The sequence below is a fragment of the Schistocerca serialis genome, chromosome 9, assembly GCF_023864345.2.
Source record: "Schistocerca serialis cubense isolate TAMUIC-IGC-003099 chromosome 9, iqSchSeri2.2, whole genome shotgun sequence".
Taxonomy (NCBI): domain Eukaryota; kingdom Metazoa; phylum Arthropoda; class Insecta; order Orthoptera; family Acrididae; genus Schistocerca; species Schistocerca serialis.
In genome coordinates this window covers 397,168,913-397,181,654 of record NC_064646.1, presented here as the reverse complement: position 1 = coordinate 397,181,654, position 12,742 = coordinate 397,168,913, and positions in this window count along the sequence as shown.

The window sequence follows — 12,742 nt, the reverse complement described above, 5'->3', positions numbered from 1 at the left end:
ACTGCGCGGTTGGCAGCAGGGAATGATGGGAATTAGTATGCGCTGTATGGTTTGGTTTAGCGACGAAGCCCACTTTCATTTTGATAGGTTCGTCAATGAGCAAAACTGGTGCATTTGGGGGACTGAGAAACCGCATTTCCGCATCGAGAAGTCTCTTCACCCTCAACGAGTGACTACGTGGTGTGTAATGTCGAGTCACGGAATAATCGGTGCGATATTCCTAGATGCCACGGTGACTAGCGAATGATACGTAAAGTTTTTGGAAGATGATTTCATTCGGATTATCCAAAGTGACTCTCATTTCGACAAGTTGTGGTTCATATAAGACGGAGCTCGACCCCATCAAAGCAGGAGAGTGTTTGATGTCCTGCAGGAGCATTCTGGGGACCTCGTTCTGGCTCTGTGGTACCCAGAGGCCACTGGCATGCATTTTGATTGGCCTCCATATTCTCCGAATATGAGCACATGCGACTCGTTTTTGTGGGGCTATATTAAATACACGGCGTACAGCAATAACCCCAAAACCAATGCTGAGCTGGAAACAGCCATTTAGGAGGTCATCGACGTCATCAATGTTGCTACACTTCAGCTCGTCGTGCAGAATTTCGCTATTCATCTGCGCCACATCATCGCCAATGGTGGCAAGCATATCAGCCATGTCAGAACCTAAATCAGAATATCTACAGTCACGTTCACATGTTGAATAAAGTGTGTGCAAGCTGTTGTAGGTAATTCACGTTTTTTTTTCATATAGTTCAATAATTGTCACCCTACATGAGTGCTTGAACGTAAATCCAGATGCTAGCCAAGTCTGCAGGTTGCCCTGTTGTATTTGACCGCCAAAGGCACTTGTGCGATGTCCTCAAAACTTGGAAGTGTCAGTCGTGGTCACAAAAGTGTTCTGTGCAGTTGTGAGAGCCTTACGCCGGAGATGGGTGAATTCGAACGCGGACAAATGTTTGGTGTTTGTATAATAACGGAAAAATGTAGATAGAGAGGTAAAAATTGACACACATGTTTGGAATGACATGGGGTTTTATTAGAACAAAAAAAAATTGCTAAACGCGTGAAAGATCTCTCGCGCGCGTCGTTTGGTGATGATCGCGTGCTCAGCCGCCACTTCCGCCATGTTTGGCCTCCCAGGTCCCCAGACCTCAGCCCGTGCGATTATTGGCTTTGGGGTTACCTGAAGCAGCAAGTGTATCGTGATCGACCGACATCTCTAGTGATGCTGAAAGACAACATCTGACGCCAGTGCCTCACCATAACTCCGGACATGCTTTACAGTGCTGTTCACAACATTATTCCTCAACTACAGCTATTGTTGAGGAATGATGGTGGACATATTGAGCATTTCCTGTAAAGAATATCATCTTTGCTTTGTCTTACTTTGTTATGTTAATTATTGCTATTCTGATCAGATGAAGCGCCATCTGTCGGACAGTTTGTGAACTTTTGTATTTTTTTGGTTCTAATAAAACCCCATGTCATTCCAAGCATGTGTGTCAATTTGTACCTCTCTATCTACATTATTCCGTGATTTATTCAGCTTTCAAATTTATACTGACTTTTTGATCACCCGGTACATCAGGCGCCAAGTCACAACGCGGATGAAATTGTGCTGATCGTGACAGACGATCACTGGAGAAGAACGAGACGAGAAATGAGAGGACGACACCTGCACAAGCCACTGTAGAATTGCAGAACTGAATGGTGCACGGGCGCATCCTGTTAGCGCCAAAACATCATGTAGGGACTCCTCAAGCTGGAAATTTCAGGGCGATCTCTAACTACAAAAGTACCCACGAGTGAGGCAAAAGCGCGTAAAAGGAAAACATGGTGCCGAATCTGTGAAATGATGGATGAATAGAAGAAAGTCATTTGGTCGCATTAGTCTTGTTTCACATTGTTTCGAACTTCTGGCCATTTTTACATCGCTCGAATGAAACAGGCAGGGATTCAGTGATGATTTCGGCAGCCATATGGCGGTATTCCATGAGCTCCATGGGTACTCTGCAAGGTAGCACTACTGCCAACGCTGTGGACCATTTTGGCTGATCAGGTCCACACCATGATACGGAGTTTTCTACCCAAATGGTGCTGTTGTGTACCAAGATGACAGCGCCCCTGCTCGCAACAGAGTTCGCATCATCCACGACTGATTTTGTGATGACGAGGAGGAGTTTTCGCATATTCCCTTCTGGTCACAGTCACCAGAGCTCAGTATTGTTGACCCTTTGGGATCTTCTTTGGAGAGAAGGGCGCTTGATCGCTGTCCACCTCCATCGCTGTTACCGAACTTGCCGCTGTTTTGCAGGAATAACAATAAAGACCCTCTTGAAGACTATACAGGTACTACATTTATCCACTCCGAGAGGACAGAAAGCGGTATTGATCGCCATCAGCTTTCCTGCACCGAATTAGGCGTGGTAATGTGTTGCGTTACTGACGTTTCTGTGGTGTCGCCGCAAGGCACCACAATGGCTGGGTTGTAGACTTCAAATCGGCAGCGGTCCGTCAGTACACATCGGACCCGCGAGTCGCCACTGTCGACGCTTAATAGGATGGTTCACTTGTTATAGTTTCAGAGATCTCATTTGCAGAGACGCTAGTTAGCACAGCCTTCAGCTAAGTCAGTAGCTACGACCTAGCCAGGCGCCACATAGAGTTTATGCGTTGACAATTGATATATGTGTGAAGCAATCAGAATTGTAAAGCAGTATTCGCAGTTCAGTCTGTAACTGCACTTGTGAATATTATTGTACAAATTCAAGATCGACGTTCACCGTTGATGCTCAAATAAAACTAAGTATTTAATTGTATTCCTGTCTACTAACTTTCTAATCACCTAAGATGTTCCAGATATATCTCGTCAAGTATAGTTCATTGATCCTCACGTCAGCCAACGTGATCAACGCGTGCAGGTAATGGCCACACCTCGTGATCAAACTAAGAATCAAACTGCGTGACTCAGCCGGGTCACCCTTTTTCCATGAGACCCATAGTTCCGCCCCATATATAACAGTTCCCGTATTTTTTTCCACTCCCTTTCTGTTTTGTAATGTTTCAGCGACGATATGTCACCCAAACATTTTTGATAGTAGTAACTTTTTCACCACTGCATTTCAAAATAACTTTACAGCCGAAATCACCATAGTGAAATAAATAAGCCCAAAAAATTACTACCAAATGGCGGCCGTGGTTTCATTCAAAAAGTATATTAGCACTGTGGTACACAGCCAAGCAATTGCCTCGGTTTTCCATTCTTATTATTCCCTCTTGGTTGTTTTACATACTGTATAATATTGCTCTTTGGCCATTTTAGGTTGTCAAACGCTTTTTCTAGATCGAAAAATCCTGTGAAGAATGTCGTTCTTTCAATCAAGTCTTGCCTCCATTATCAAGCACAATATCAGGACTAACTTTTTACTAGCTGAAGCTAAACATCATCTAAGAGATTCTTAGTTCCATTTTCCATTGATCTACGTATTATTCTGGTCAGTAAAATGCATGCATGAACGGTTAATCTTCCTGTACGACAGATCTCTGTCTATCTGCCTTTGATATGATCGACATCGTATTGATGATATTCTTCCGAAAGTCTCCAGTCTCACTGGTTCCACTCGCTAAATTCAATAATCTATCGGTTGTTGACAGATGTGAAAATTACCGAACTATCAGTTTAATAAGTCACAGCTGCAAAATACTAAAGCGATTCTGTACAGACGAATGGAAAAACTGGTAGAAGTCGACCTCGGGGAAGATCAGTTTGGATTCCGTAGAAATGTTGGAACACGTAAGGCAATACTGACCTTACGTTTCTCGCATTTGTAGACTTAGCTTTTGACAGTGTTGAGTGGAATACTCTACAGGCAGCGAAAGGCTATTTACAATTTGTACAGAAACCAGATGGCAGTTATAAGAGTAGAGGGGCACGAAAGGGAAGCAGTGATTGGGAAGGGAGTGAGACAGGGTTGTAGCCTACACAAAATGTAGTTCAATCTGTATATTGAGCAAGCAGTAAGGGAAACAAAAGAAAAATTCGGAGTAGGTATTAAAATCCATGGAGAAGAAATAAAAACTTTGAGGTTCGCCGATGACATTGTAATTGTGTCAGAGACAGCAAAGGACTTGGAAGAGCAGTTGAACGGAATGGACAGTGTCTTGAAAGGAGAATATAAGATGAACATCAGCAAAACCAAAACGAGGATAATGGGATGTACCAGAATTAAGTCGGCTGATGCTGAGGGAATTAGATTAGGAAATGTGACACTTACAGTAGTAAAGGAGTTTTGCTATTTGAGGAGCAAAATAACTGATGGTGGTCGAAGTAGAGAGGATATAAAATGTAGACAGGCAGTGGCAAGGAAAGCGTTTCTGAAGAAGAGAAATTTGTTAACATCGAGTATAGATTTAAGTGTCAGGAAGTCGTTTCTGAAAGCATTTGTATGGAGTGTAGCCATGTATGGAAGTGAAACATGGACGATAAATAGTTTAGACAAGAAGAGAATAGAAGCTTCCGAAATGTGGTGCTACAGAAGAATGCTGAAGAACAGATGGGTAGATCACATAACTAATGAGGAGGTATTGAATAGGACTGGGGAGAAGAGGAGTTTGTGGCACAACTTGACTAGAAGAAGTGATCGGTTGGTAGTACATGTTCTGAGGCATCAAGGGATCACCAGTTTGGTACTGGAGGGCAGCGTGGAGGGTAAAAATCGTAGAGGGAGACCAAGAGATGAATACACTAAGCACATTCAGACGGATGTAGTCTGCAGTACGTCCTGGGAGATGAAGAAGCTTGCACAGGATAGAGTAGCATGGAGAGCTGCATCAAACCAGTCTCTGGACTGAAGACCACAACAACAACAAATTGAATAATCTTTCGGTTGTCACTTCCACAATCATTCCAGAAATTCTGGACTGAAGACCACAACAAAAACAAATTGAATAATCTTTCGGTTGTCACTTCCACAATGATTCCAGAAGTTCTGGAGAAATGTTATCTGCGCCTTCTGCCTTCTAATATACAGAAGATAAGACGGGAACGTGCGAGGACGGCATGTCTACATGGAGAGGCAGCAGAGAGCTCTGAGACGGTGTCAGACTCGACGGGTGGCGAGTCACGGCGCGGCCGGTGTTTGCACACCGGCCGGCAGCTCCCCGTCGCTTCGCAGGGAGGCCGGCAGCCGGCCTTGCCGCCCCGCGGAGATGAGCGACGCATGTGGGTCACATGTGGAGTCCGGTTGGCTCCAGGTGCTCGCCTTGCCACCAGGGTCGCCCCGTGTAAACACCGGGAGCGTCTGCACAGCGTTACCGGAGGTCGCGTAGTCTTCCGAGACCACCAAAAGTATTTATTTTTCTACCTCGCCGGAGTGCAACGAGCAGGTTGTAAATGTCAGTTCTGGGGGCCGACTGAGCGTGTCACATACAAGTTCACCTCCAAACATTCACTGCCGAGCCATTTCGTGTAAAAAGAGATACTATGTAACAATAGTAAAGAACTACTTACCAATCTCATTGTTTCCAGTACGTGATAGGTTTCGATATAACGTAGAAACCGAGCGAGGTGGCGCAGTGGTTAGACATTGGACTCGCGTTCGGGAGGACGACGGTTCAATCCCGCGTCCGGCCATCCTGATTAAGGTTTTCCGTGATTTCCCTAAATCACTCCAGGCAAATGCCGGGATGTTTCCTCTGAAAGGGCACGGCCGACTTGCTTCCCCATCCTTCCCTAATTCTATGAGACCGATGACCTCGCTGTCTGGTCTCCTTCCCCAAAAACAACCCAACCCGTCAACCTTCATTCTCCCTGCGTGTCCATAGAGCGTAGAGCGTATAACGTAGAATACAATTTATGAACACTTATTACACATAGTAGAGAACAACATCCTTAGTGACAAACAACGTTTACTCCAAATGGAGTGTCAACAAGCTATATTTACTTTCGAAGATAATACACTTGAATCAGTTAGTAAGACATCATTCTTCTTCTTAAATGTCGCTTGGGCCTCTACATTCCTCTTCCAGTGTTCTCTGTTCCTGGATTTTGTAGTCCATTCTCCTTTACTCAGACCCATTGCCACCGCGTCCTCGTCGATGTCATCCTTTCATCTGGTTCGAAGCCTTCCTCGCTTCCTTCTGCCCCCTATGGATCCAGACAATGCTACTTTAGATAGTCGTTCCTCCTCCACCCTAATTAGATGTCCGGCCCAGGTCAGTCTCCTCCTCTTCATCCTTGACTAATATCAGCCTGTCGATATAGCTCCTTCAGTTCCTGGTTTTTAAGTATTCTCTGGGTCTCTCTTGGGTCCAAAAATTTTCCTTAATATTTTCCTTTCAAAAACTATTAATTTTTGTTCATCTGCTTTTCTAAGCGTGAAGCTTTCTGATCCATATAGAGCTACTGTCAGAATTACGCTCTGATATAGTCTAAGTTTGAAGCTTCTGGTAACAGATCTACTGGATAAAACATTTCGTAGGCCAGAATAAGCTTTATTCCCTGCTACTATCCTCGCTTTAATTTCAATTTCCAGTTTATTCTGTACATTGATGATGCTTCCCAGATATTTGAAGGAGTCTACTCTTTTAAAAGTTAGATCGTCAACTGTCAATGGACTACCACCATTGGGTGCCTTGCTCACAACCATGTACTCTGTTTTCTTCTCATTAATTTCTAATCCTGCTTTCCTTGCAATGTTTCTGTTGGAACTTGTCTCCTTTGTTTCCACTTATTAGGACAATATCGTCCGCATAAGCAAGACGATGTATTTTATTCCCACCCATCTTCGCCCCCAGTGGGTTTACTTTTTGGTGTTTTTTATCTGTCTTTTCTAAAACCGGATTGAAAAGTATTGGAGATAAATCATCTCCTTGTCTAAGGCCTGTTCTGACTTCAAACTCCTTTGACATTCCTATGTTGGTCTTTAGTTTGCAATAGGTTTCTAGGCATATTAAAATTCCACGAAATTGAAATTCTTTGAGAACCCTAGTTATTGTGCTCCTGTCTATGCTGTCGTAAGCTTTTTTGAAGTCAACAGACAACATACGGATGTCAACGTTATGTTCCCATTCTTTCTCAGCTATCTGTCGGAGTGTAAAGAGGTGATCACTAGTTGACCTGTCTCTCCTAAAACTACTCTGATAGTCACCTATAATTTCTTCAGCTAGTCTTGATTAGAAACTGTGATAGGATTTTGTAGGTTACATTAAGGAGTGAAATTCCTCTATAATTATCGCAATCCAGAGGGTCATTCTTTATAAAAATGTGGCAGATTATGGCCGTTTTCCAGTCATCAGGCATTTTCTCATATTCCCACATCTTCCTTATCAATTTCGCAATTCTTTTTACCAATTCTGGCCCTCCATTCTTTATTGGTTCACCCACAATGTTATCTTCACCTGAAGCTTTATTATTTTTTAAATTTTTAATTATTCCCTGTATTTCTTCTTCACTGGGTGACTCTACTTTGATGTCTACTTTGTCTAGCACGTCACATAAAAGAGTTTCAGTGAGGTCTTTGCAATTTAGTAAATTAGCGAAATAGTCTGCCCAAAGCCGTTCTACTTCAGCATCACTTGTGACGATTTTTCGTTGGGTGTCTTTAAAAAAATTTTCTCTCTTTCTATATTTTTGTGTTACTTTCTTTACTTTTTGGTACATCTGTCTTGTACTGTGATGAACACAATCCTCTTCTGCCTCTTTTATTAGTTCCTTGTAATACTACGTTTCTTCTGCCTTAGTATAATAGCTGTTTCCTTTCTTATTCTAGTGTACTCGTCTCAGAGATCGTGGTCTCTCAGATTTTCTAGCCACATCCTCCTAGCCAATCTTCTTTTTTTCAATTTTTTGCTGCCACAGTTGGTTGAACGACACTTTATCGGACTTTTTCAGTTTACCCAGTGTCTTAGAGGCTGCACTGTTTACTGTCTCCTTAATTTGAGACCAGTCATTGTTCACATCACTGCCCCTTTCCAACTCATCACAACTCATTGGGCATTCTGCTACTGTTGACTCATACTTTCTTCTTACCTCTGTTTCTTTTAGCCTATTTGTGTTATAAGGTATAGTCTTCTTAGATATTCTGCACACTTTCTTATGTTTAATGTTCATTTTACTTTACCAGGAAGTGATCAGAGTCACAGACTGCTCCTCTATAGGTTCGCTTATCTTTGATGTTATTTGCATAACGCTTCTGAATGGATACATGGTCTATCTGATTTACTGTATGCCCGTCCTGTGCAATCCATGTTCCCCTTATGAATTTCCTTACTATGGAACCTTGTACTCACGATGCAGAGATTGTTTTCAATTGCGAAACTGATCAAATGGATGCCATTGTCACTGGTTTCCTGATGCAGCCTTGCATTACCTTCCACCGATTTATAGATGTTTTCTTGGCCCAGTTTGGCATTAAAATCACCCAATACTATTTTGATTTCGTAATTTGGCAGTGATTTATATACATTGTCTAATTCAGCATAAAATTCCTCCTTAATGTGGTCATCCTTATCCCCGCATGGTGCACGTGCATTAATAAATAATATATCACTACGTCGCTTTGCGAATGTGTTGTAGGAGATTCTGTTGTTAATAGATTTCAATTATTTCACTGCTTTCATTATTGAGTCATGTACATAGAAATCAGTACCTAATTCATGGCACTCGCCACAGTCTCCATATATTATACTTCCTGCGTTCATCTTTATTGATCCTGTACACTTCCATTTAATATGCTACTGGTATTTCTCTAATTCTTTGCTGAAATTCTGCACACTTCCTGGTCTGTGTAGGCTCCTGACATTTCATGTTACAAAAGAGAAATCCGTTATCCGTTTCAGTTTCCAGTTAGGACATTCCTGATTCCGAGGCTTATGTAGAGCGTCCTGGCCCAGATACTTTTTTATGTGAGTGGGGAGGTAACCCTCTGCACAACCCCCAACCTGGAGGACCAGGGCATTTTGTTCGGATGCCACTCCTAGAGGCGTTGCCTTCTCTACGGCTCTTGACCTGCCCCTGGCCAGTAAGGTGTTAGTTTTGGTCTGCCCCGATTATTTTATTTCCTCGATTCGCAACCTGAGGAGGCGCCCAATGGGGGGCTAGCAACCCCACACAGGACTAAGAAATCATTAACTTTGGAATTTGTTCACTCAGTCAAGTCTTTTTACTGTGAGAACCGTCGCGACATCGAGCAAAAAACAAACAAACAAAACAGAAAAAAATACATTATGCTGCAGCACACACACCATAATCATGAGTATTATCTTATCAACGTTGCAGGAAGCACAGAATGTCAATTTCAATTGGATCATACACTGAAGAACCAAAATAAAAAGTGGTACCCTTATCTAATATCGTGTAGGTCCCCCGCGAGCACGCAGAAGTGCCCAACACGACGTGTATGGACTCGAATAATTTGTGAAGTAGTGCTGGAGGGATCTGACACCTTGAATCCTACAGGGTTGTCCATAAATCCGTACGACGGGGTGGCAATCTCTTCTGAAGAGCACGTGGCAAGGCATCCCATACATGCTCAATAATTTTCATATCTTGGGAGTTTGGTGGCCAGTGTTAAACTCAGAAGAAGGCTCCTCGAGCCACCTGTAGCAATTCTGGACATGTGGAGTATCGCATTGTCCTGCTGGAATCGCCCAAGCCCGTTGGAATGCACAATGGACATGAATGGATGCAGGTGAACAGACAGGATGCTTACGTTACGTGTCATCTCTCAGAGTCGTATCTAGACGTATCAGGAGTCCCATATCAGCGCAACTGTGCACGCTCAACACCGTTACAGAGTCACTACCAGCTTGAACAGTCCCCTGCTGATATGCACGGTACATGGATTCATGAGGTTGTCTCCATATCCTTACACACCCATCCGATCGATACAGTTTGAAAGGAGACTCGTCCGACCAGGCAACATGTTTCCAATCATCAACAGCCCAATGTCAGAGTTGACAGGCCCACCCGAGGCGTAAAGTTTTGTGTCGTACAGTCATCAAGGGTACTTGTGTGGGCAGTTGTCTCCGAAAGCCCATATCGGTGATGTTTTGTTGAATGGTTTGCGCGCTGACACTTGCTGATGGCCCAGCAATGAAATCTGCAGCAATTTGCAGAAAGGTTGCACTTCTGTCAAGCAGAAAGGTTCTCTTCAGTTGCTGTTGGTCCCTTTCTTACAGGATCTTTCTCCGGCAGTAGCGATGTCGCAGATTTTGCGTTTTGCTGGATTTCTGATATTCACGATACACTCTCGAAATGGTTGTACGGGAAAATCCCCACTTCATCGCTACCTCGGAGACGCTGCGTCCCATAGCTCGTGCGCCGACTATAATTTCAGATTCAAACTCACTTAAATATTGATAACCTGCCATTATAGCAGCAGTAACCGATCTAACAACTGCGCCAGACACTTGTTGTGTCATATGGGCGTTGCCGAGCTCAGCGCCAAATTCTGCTGTTTACATATCTCTGTATTTGAATACGCATGCCTATACCAGTTCTTTGCCGCTTCAGTGTATAGCAATAGGTACTTACCGTAGGGTTCTATTTTCGGTCTACTATTTCTTATGAAGTATGTCAACCATTTTCGACGTGCATTCTCACAAGACGCTAATTTTGTCCTTTTTTTTAAGATGATAAAGACATATGTTAAATGATGCTAATGAAAGATTTGAAAAAGTCAGCTGATAAGCCGAGAAAAATGTATTATCATTAAATATTGACAAGCCTCAGAATGTACAGCTGAAGGATGTCTGTTAAATTCGTCAACTTACAATTCGTCATCTTTTATGCATCGTGAACTCGGAAGCAATCTTCCCCATGATAATCTGTTCCCACTAGTCGATATCTACACTTAGCTTCTGTGCGTTGTCTTAAAAAACAGTCTTTGGGGCGAGCTGTAGCTCAGCCAGTACGGATTTTAGGTGACCAGAGTGTGCAGCGAGGACCATGGTTTGAAGTCGAACAAAAGATTCTAGTGATTTCAATCAAATTCCTTTATATAGTGGTTAACGATTACGACCTGGATTCGTCTATGAAACCGTATAATCAGATATATGTATGGGCAGCGAAAGGCAAAGTAATATTTGTTGCAATATGTAGTTTGGCGAGCCTTATTGATGTAAGATATTCACGTCTGTAGGTGTGTACAGGGTCAGAATCTGTTTGCATTTGATTTATAACCGAAATGAAGAATGTACATTCTGTATTCACCATATGTTTCGTTTCATGAACATGTTGTCTTGCCATGGTACAGCCACCCACGTGGATCTTCAACAGCGATGAGAAACGATTGTACTTCTGCGTTCTAATAATTATCAAGTGATATTAGACGATGCTATATTTACTCACACAATTTGCCACTATTAACCTGAGAATACACTACTGACCATTAAAACTGCTACACCAGGAAGAAATGCAGATGATAAACGGGTATTCATTGGACAAATATATTATACTAGAACTGACATGTAATTACATTTTCACGCAGTTTGAGTGCATAGATCCTGAGAAATCAGTACCCAGAACAACTACCTCTGGCCGTAATAAAGGCCTTGATACGACTGGGCATTGAGTCAAACAGAGCTTGAATGGCGTGTACGGGTACAGCTGCCCTTGCAGCTTCAACACGATACCACACTTCATCAAGAGTAGTGATTGGCGTATTGTGACGAGCCAGTTGCTCGGCCACCATTGACCAGACGTTTTCAATTGGTGAGAGATCTGGAGAACGTGCTGGCCAGGGCAGCAGTCGAACATTTTCTGTATTCAGAAAGGTCCGTACAGGACCTGCGACATGCGGTCGTGCATTATACTGCTGAAATGTAGAGTTTCGCAGGGATCGAATGATGGATAGGGCCACGGGTCGTAACACATCGGAAATGTAACGTCCACTGTTCAAAGTGCCGTCAATGCGAACACGAGACGTGTAACCAATGGCGCCCCATACCATCACGCCGGGTGACACGCCAGTATGGCGATGACGAATACACGCTTCCAATGATGTGCGTTCACCGCCATGTCGCCAAACACGGATGCGACCATCATGATGCTTTAACCAGAGTCTGGATTCATCCGAAAAAATGACGTTTTGCCATTCGCGCACCCAGGCTCGTCGTTGAGTACACCACCGCAGGCGCTCCTGTCTGTGATGCAGCGTCAAGGGTAACCGCAGCCATGGTCTCAGAGCTGATAGTCCGTGGTGCTGCAAACGTCGTCGAACTGTTCGTGCAGATGGTTGTTGTCTTGCAAACGTCCCCATCTGTTCAGTCAGCGATCGAGACGTGGCTGCACGATCCGTTATAGCCATGCGGATAACATGCCTGTCATTTCGACTGTTAGTGATACGAGGACGTTGGGATCCAGCACGGCGTTCCGTATTACCCTCCTTAACCCACCGATTCCATATTCTGCTAACAGTCATTGGATCTCGACCAATGCGAGCAGCAATGTCGCGATATGATAAACCGCAACCGCGATAGGCTACAATCCGACCTTTATCAAAGTCGGAAACATGATGGTACGCATTTCTCTTCCTTACACGAGGCATCACGACAATGTTTCACTAGGCAACGTCGATCAACTGCTGTTTGTGTATGAGAAATCGGTTGGAAACTTTCCTCATGTCAGCACGTTGTTGGTGTCGCCACCGGCGCCAACCTTGTGTGACTCGTGCTCCGGCTCGCCATGGTGCCATTGACAGGTTGTAAGTAGGCTGTTTAGGTTTTTATGTTGGTAACG